Source organism: Canis lupus, chromosome 25, assembly GCF_011100685.1.
Source record: "Canis lupus familiaris isolate Mischka breed German Shepherd chromosome 25, alternate assembly UU_Cfam_GSD_1.0, whole genome shotgun sequence".
In the NCBI taxonomy this organism is placed as follows: domain Eukaryota; kingdom Metazoa; phylum Chordata; class Mammalia; order Carnivora; family Canidae; genus Canis; species Canis lupus.
The window spans coordinates 2583349-2591456 of NC_049246.1; positions in this window are offsets into that span (position 1 = coordinate 2583349).

Below are 8108 nucleotides of genomic sequence, written 5' to 3' on the forward strand. Positions count from 1 at the left end.
TTCACTGATTTATTAAATATTTAATGAGCACAAGGTAGGCATTCAGAATATATGTGATAACAATGCACGTTTCCTGTATTCACAAGTTGATAATTTTGTAGGCTTTGTATCTTAGAAGATATTCAAAAATATCTTAATTAATTCAAAAAATACTATATATGTGTGTGTGTGTGTGTGTGTGATGAAATGACTTATCAAACAGAAAAGTGTTGCATATTAAGAGGGGTTACTAGAGAAGTTAGTGGAATAAGATATATATAATAATTTAGAATAATTCTTCATTAATTACTTTCAGATATAAAATATTCACTTAAAGGCAAATTATCATACAGTATTAGACAACTTTATTTAAAAATTTATTTGGGGGCACCTTGGTGGCTTAGTCAGTTAAGCGGCCCACTCTTGATTTTAGCTCAGGTCATGCAGGGTCCAGGGATCGAGCCCCAAGTTGGGCTCCACACTCAGTGGAGAGTCTACTTGAGGATTCTCTCTCCTTTCCTCCTGCTGCTCCCCCCACTCATGAGTTCTCTCTCACTCGCTCTCTCTCTCTAAAATAATATAATAATAAGTTTAAAAAAATTTATTTGGCAAATGTCCCATCTAAGAGTTCTGTGTATAATGAGAAATGACATTGAAGCCCTCATTCTTAGATGTCTTTGCTCCTCCATATCCCTGTTAATGAAATAAAAAGAAAACTTCATTGTTGTTAAGAAACCCTTCTTATGGTATGATATTCACCCTCAAAGCTACAGCTCCCAAGTGGTAAAATCTTCGAGCCCAACACCCCCTTCTCTTTCCTCCAACATGCCATCCTTTGGGTTCTTGACTGCTTGCAAGGATGTACTCCCAGAAATCTGAGCTCAGTTGGCACATCTGAACAGGCAGAAATCAAAAGACCTTTTTTTTTTTCTTTAAAAAGATTTTATTTATTTATTCATGAGAAACAGAGAGAGGGAGAGAGAAGCAGAGACACAGGCAGAAGGAGAAGCAGGCTCCCTGCAGGGAGCCCAACAGGACTTGATCCCAGGACCCCAGCCAGGATCACGGCCTGAGCTGAAGTCAGACGCTCAACCACTGAGCCACCCAGGCATCCCCAAAAGACCTTATGTAAGCTATGTTTTTCTCACTAATTTCTCTATAGGATTTGGGTCATAGTTAACTCATTTATGAGCTGGAAAGAGTTATAAGGTTGTTGTGAAAATCAAGTGAAATTAAGTGTGTAAACATACTTTGAAAGACTATAGATAAACTAATGAAACTTAGGATGGTGGCGCTATTAGACTATCAGCCCCTATGAGCCAGGTTCTAGGTTTTGTTCAGTTTTTCTTTTATCCTTCATAGCATCAAACACAATTCATGGCCCAGTGTAAATAGTTAAAGTTTTCTGAGTGAATTAATCATCTTCACAAATAAAATGAATTTTTCCACTTAGAGCTTTTGTAAAGACAGATTGGCTTATTGTCTGTGATATGGTCCCAAACTCTTAAGAGTGAAACCGACATGAATCTAGTTCTTCCACATGCAGAGCTTTCTACTCATCCAAGGACTCAAGGACAGCCATCCTTCATGGAATGACCTAGAAATCTATGTTGCCTACAACTTGTGATTTCTCCATCTAACATAGGCCTCCTCTAGAGAAATAGAGAATCAAAGAGGGCTTTCTCTATGCTTCAGTTTGGAAGTGAGAGTGACTCACAATGCTGTATAATAAGAAATGCCTGCCCAGTGGGAACAGCATCTCTGACAGTTCACCAGGAGTCTTTAAAAGAAAGCACATGGAAAAAAAAAAAAAAAAAAGAAAGAAAGAAAAAGAAAGCACATGGAGTTCGAGGATACTTCACTCCAATCAAGCTTCCTTTACTACAGAATGACTATTTTATAATAGTCTTTCCACCATAATTGGAAATGTGTATTGTCTTAGATCCTAAAAATAGGGAAATATATTTTTTAAAATAATCAAATAGGAGAAATAAGAAGGGATAAAATAAACATTTACATAGCCAGGGAAATCTTTAAAAAATAGCATCCCAGAAAATTTTTAATGTTTAATTCAGAGGTTTAATGGGAATACAGATAGTAAGAGAATGGAAGATGTTCACATGTTTTGAAATGATAATATAAATGTCTAGCTTTTAACGGCTTTTACAAGATAACAAAAATATAATCCTTGTTTGTTTTGTTGGGAAGGAGGTGGGGGCAAAGAGAGACAATGATAAGACAAAAAAATTAAAGTAAAATTTACTGAGAATATTTTCAGGTACTTCCACATGTTCATGTTTGGTGTCATTATTTTCTAAATTTATTTTACTGGGAAAGAAACAAAAATAATCCAGGATTTGAATCGAAATCTTTTAATTATGCAACATTCCTTCTCCATATATGGGTCCAAGGTGGGGACCACCTCCAGCCTGAGAAGTAAGACTGACCTGGTAGCAGAGATTGTTCTCCAAGTTGTGGAAATAGCTGTGTCATGTTTGGCCTCAAATCAAGGATATAAGCAAAGTACAGATACCTTGGATCAACTGTACTCAATGAAATGAAGGAGAAATCAATGTTTGGAATGACGACTAATCTTTACAAAGTAAATTTGATTTTTATTTATATACAAAAGTACATGTGCAAATAATGGAAAAAAATCCATAAAGGTAAAGAAATTCACAAATAATCACAGCCCATAAATGCTCTGACAATCCCCCTTTAGTAAAAAGATAAACCCATCCCAACATGTCAATAAAATCTGTGAGAAAGAAAAGATTCATTGTATTGCCAAATTTTAACTGCTTCTGTCAAGCGCAACTTAATAAAAACGTGCCTTACTTCAAAAGCTGAGACAAATCAGATGTTCTCTCCTTTTATTATAAATCACTGCATAGATCAGCCAACTCATGTTCCTGGTGGTGAATTGATTTGGGAATGCAGTATACAAAGCTATCTACGTATAGCTAAAACTATTCAGACTACCAGTATTTTTATAGGCAGAAATATATTCCTAATATGTATATGTATGAAAACACATGTATGCATATCTGTTAACAACATTTCATAGCCATGGACTTAATGGTTCTCAAACTTGTCTCCCATCTGAAGAACTAATTCTTCATTCTTGGCAGTATGAGCCCATTTTAAAGATCAAAGATAGAAAGTTGATTTTTCATTTAGCACTAAGAAAAATGTTCTCTTGGGACAGAACCTTTCAACACCATACATTCTGAACCAATTTTCTTTAACTTTGGCCCAGACCAAAGTAAAAATTTTTACTGCTGTTGTAATTTTGTGAACAACTAACAGAAGAAATATTGTCCTTAGAAAGCACATAGAAGGGTCACAGCTGTAAGGGCATAACTAGAGATACCAGATGATCTGTGAAGTCACCAGTATAATAGCCACATTTCTGGTAGCCATTATTAGAATGGTTCCCACTCCAGGCAAAATGGGTTCCCATCCCATCTCAGATGAAGGAATGAGTTCATAGTGGTCCTTGTCCTAACTGGTCTGGCCAGATGAGTAAGTCAGGATGGTAGGAAACTGTTATTTCTGTAGCAGGATTTTACAGCAAGAGTTAACAGAGACAAGAGAGGGGCAGTGTAGCGCACTAGCACAGAACACAAGCTCTGGTGTCAGAGTTCACTGGTGCAAACCGTGACTCATGACTAACTTGTGGTGAGACCTATAGCAGGTTGCTTAACTCTCTGTTCCTTAATTTCTTCATCTGTAAACCATGGATAAACACCAGTGTGCTAACGTGAAGATTAGCACACTAATCTTCCAATCAGATTCACCACAAATGATGAATCTCAACCAGTACCAATTTTACTAATAATATAAAAGATAGATGTCAGATCAAGACCAAGTAAGTGTTCTTTCCAGACTATCAGTGTAGAATCCCCAAAGTCCTTTCCATACATTTCAGATTTAACACAGAAGTCATCACTGATTGATCTCTTTTTCTTAATAGATTGTTGGGTCCACATTTAAAATATGTTTAAAATTAGATTATTTCTCATCACCTTCATTTCTAATCTAAGTCATCTTTTTACTTTGCCTGCACAGATGCAAGAGTTCCAGACTGGTATTCTTCCTTCCTTATATTCCTTCTCTCTCATAGTTTAGTCTCCACGCAGAAACCAACATATTCTTGAAAAATGCAAATTCTATTATATCACTCTCCTGCTAAATGCTCTAATGACTTCGCATAGCACTAGAATGAAATTCAAAGAATTAGCAAAGCCTCTATGATCTGGATGTTCCTCTGACCTCATTTTTTCCTGCTCTTGTCCCCATGGCCACTACTCTAGTGGCACTGGCCCTTTTACTGTTCTTGGAGAATGCCAACTTTGCTTCTGCCTCATGGACTTTGGATCCATTTTTCCCTCTGCCTGGGAGGCTTATCCCTCCATAATGAATATGTTCCTTCATCTCAGTCATGTCTCTATGCATATAACACCTCTTTAAGGAAGCCATCTCTGACCGTGTTAACTAATACCATCTTTCCCATCACTTATTATTCTCCTATCCTGCTGTATTGTTTGTTCCTAGTACTTATCATTTCCTAATATTATTTTATGTACTTTTTTGATTATTATTATTTTTTTGTTACTCTACTAATCAAGTCTTTGAAGGTCAGTAATATACTTAATGCCAATGCCTCCTCAGTGCCTAGAGCAAAATTTAGAATATGTCAGGCTCCTCACTCAGGGGGGAGTCGGCTTGAGATTCTCTCCCTCTGCCCCTCCCACTCATTCTCTCTATCTATGTAAAATAAATAAATAAATCTTAAAAAAAAAAAAAAGGAACATGTGCCTTTAATAGAAAATTTGGATGATATAAAAATTTTAAAAAAGGGACGCCTGGGTAGCTCAGCAGTTGGGCACCTGCCTTCGGCCCAGGGCATGATCCTGGAGTCCTGGGGTAGAGTCCTGCATTGGGCTCCCTGCGTGGAGCCTGCTTCTCCCTCTGCCTATGTCTCTGGCTTTCTCTCTGTGTCTCTCATGAATAAGTAAATACAATTTTTTTAAAAATTAAAAAAAATTAAAATCACCTAACCACTGCTAAAATTTGAGCAGGTATGTAATTTTTGGTATATTATATAGTCTTATATTCTATTTAATTTAATATTTTATCATGAATACTTTCCAATGGCATTGTTATATTTTGTGCATAATATACTTTTATACCTGAATCTATTGTTTAACTTTCAGATTATTTCCTTTTTGTTTTGTTGTTTTGATATATAATGCTGTGATGAGTATCTGTACAGAAACCTTCCTTTATGTCTCTGATTGCTTCCATTTAATAAGTTCCTGGAAATGGAAATACAGGTAAAAGGCGATACGTAAGACTTTTGAGAATGTCACCAGTGGAAAGATGGAATCACTTCCCGTTTACATCAGTCCTGTATAAGCATTTATTTTTTGCATCTTTACCAATACTGAGTATCCTATCTGAATTTTAATCTTTGGCATTTTGATGGATGAAATAGCATCTAATTGTATTATTTTGCAGCTCTGATATCTCAGGAGTTTGAAAATGTTTAAATATACTTATAAGCCATTTGAATTCCTTTTCCAGTGAATTTTTATCAGTGAGTGTTGTTTTCTTTACTGAGTTGCAAAGACAATTTACATATTAGGATTAACACTGTCTCACCATAGATATAAAATAACAACTTTGTTTTCACTACTTGAGAGAAATTTCTAGAGCAGCATACAAAAGCAAGAAGCAGAAATTGCTCCAAATCAAGTATCAAAATTGGGGTTGATTTGATCACAAGGAACTCAACAAATTTTGATCTCTTTCTGTGTGCCAAGGACCACACAGGGCACCGAGTGAGACACACAGATAGTGTGCTGCAGTCACACAATGCACATGGGGAACTAACCATGAAAAACATGCTAAGGTTTGAGACACTGACCCTAAGGCCGCGTGACTTCCCTGGGGATGTAAGCGGAGCTTGTGTTGTTGCTGAATTCCCTTCCAATCCTCATTTCGCCTGGAATGTAGGCACACGCACGCATTACACAAACAGCACAGACAGACATGCCAGTCACACAGAACACACCCACCCACAGGCTCCCTTCACACCTGTTTACTTTTTTACAGGTATCTTTCTTTGTCCTGTTTACAGTAAAGGTGCTTGGTAGGTGAAGGTGAACACGGAGGGCCAGAAGGGTCTAGTAGAGCCATTATTTCCCTTATGCCTCCTCTTTAAAATTTCTGTTCCAGTGGCACAGTTCATGCAAACGCAGCCCCTTGCTTCCTAAGCTCCGTACTTGTACTTCCACCTGGCCTCGCGGGCAGCAGCCGGGCTCAGCCTCCGGCCAATCAGTCCACGCCCCACTGACTTCCGTGGAGTGAACCAAGGGCGCAGCTTGGCGAGTTTGCTGATTAAAAGGCTATAGTAATAAAGTTTGGTTTAGGTAAATTGACAACATGGAAGTGTCTCTTTCAAAATGAGAAAAAGACATTGTTTTTTAGAAAAGGCCATAGAACTTAGTGGTTTAAGAGAATCGGCCTTTGGAGCCCAAATCTCTGGGTTTGAATCGCAGCCCCCAACACCAGGTAACCAGGTGCTGCTGCAGGTTCCTCAGTCTCTCTGTTCCTCAGTTTGTGTGTCTATAAAACGAGGAAAAGGATGATATTTAGTGCTCTTAGGAGGGTGCATGAAACCCTTGCGACAGTGGCGGGCAAATCCGCGCTCTCTGTAGGCTCCGTAAATACTCGTTATTGCGATTGTGATGAAAGAGACACAAGACGCGTGCCTGCCCTCAAGGAGCACAAGGGGAGAATAAATGTAATATGAAGAGATGACTAATAATCCAACCCCGGCACACCGGCTCACACAGTCTCCCCGAGTTCCCACGGCCCAAGGGCGCGGCCGGCGGGGGGCGGGGCCGGCAGGGCGGGGCGGGCGGGGGGCGGGGCCGGCGGGGGGCGGGGCGGGGCCGGCAGGGCGGGGCCGGCGGGGGGCGGGGCGGGGGCGGGGCGGGGCGGGGCGGGCGGAGCTCGGGCGCTGGCGGACGCGGCTGGAGGACCCCCCCCCCCCCCCCTCACCCCGAGCGGCAAGAGCCCGCAGTGCGCGTCGGGGGCTCGCGGATCGAGGCGTGGGGGAGGTGTAGCCGGAGGGAATTCTGATAGACGCACCAGGGCCAGAGGGAGGACCCGGATGACAAGTAAAGAAGCGAAACCGGCTCGTTGGCGTGTTCCCTTCCCGCGCTCCAGCTGCCGGGCGCGAGCGGGAGGAGCGGAAGCCCCGGAGGCCGGGAAGCGCGGTTGGAGTCCCCCTTCACCCCCCACCACGTGGCTCGCTCCGTTTCTCTCACCGTCCATTGAACAAATGCACAAACGGATCCCGGGGAGCGGTGGCGGGACGCTGGACGAAGCACTCAGCCGAGCGCCGGGCGCCCCGGGGCGCCCCGAGGGGGTTTGCTTTCTCCCGGCCCCGCCGGCGACTGGCTTGCACCTGGGGAGCTTTGCACTTCACTTCATTTCTGACTCTAACGAAACACCCCTAATTACCAAGTTTAGAGATGGGGAAAGAACGCACTTTGCTCAGCGTCTGAAACAATCGACAGCTCCGAGGCTCGCCGGCGGTTCGGGGAGCGGCCCGGGGAGGCCTGCAGCCGCCCCTCCCTTTGGCAGGCGGGGTGGGTGGTCGTTCTGTTTTACGTATGGCCTATCGTATTTTTTTTCTGACTTTATTGAAAATGAAGTCTTTAGAGGCAGATTTTTTTTAAAAACCTATTTTGAAGTCTCTTCAACAAGCAGAAATATACCTATAACTGGCTCTGCTGCTTCCATTTCCCGTTTAATATGATGTCTCCAGGTTAACAGTCTCTCCCAGCTTACGCTTAGAAGATACTTTGGATACCCACACTTTTTTTTTTTTGTTTTTTGTTTTTGGTACCAAATGGGTATCTGAATGATGGATATAGCTTTTTGCATCTTTGCAAGTTAGTGTAGGCAATGAAAAGTGCTGTATGGCTATCAAAAAGAAAAACAAGACCAAACAAAAAACCCAACTTCTCATTTGTTGGAACGATATAGTTGTATACAGTTGAACATCCAAGCTAAAAGATCTAACAACTACAAACCTTTCAGCCACTGTCAAC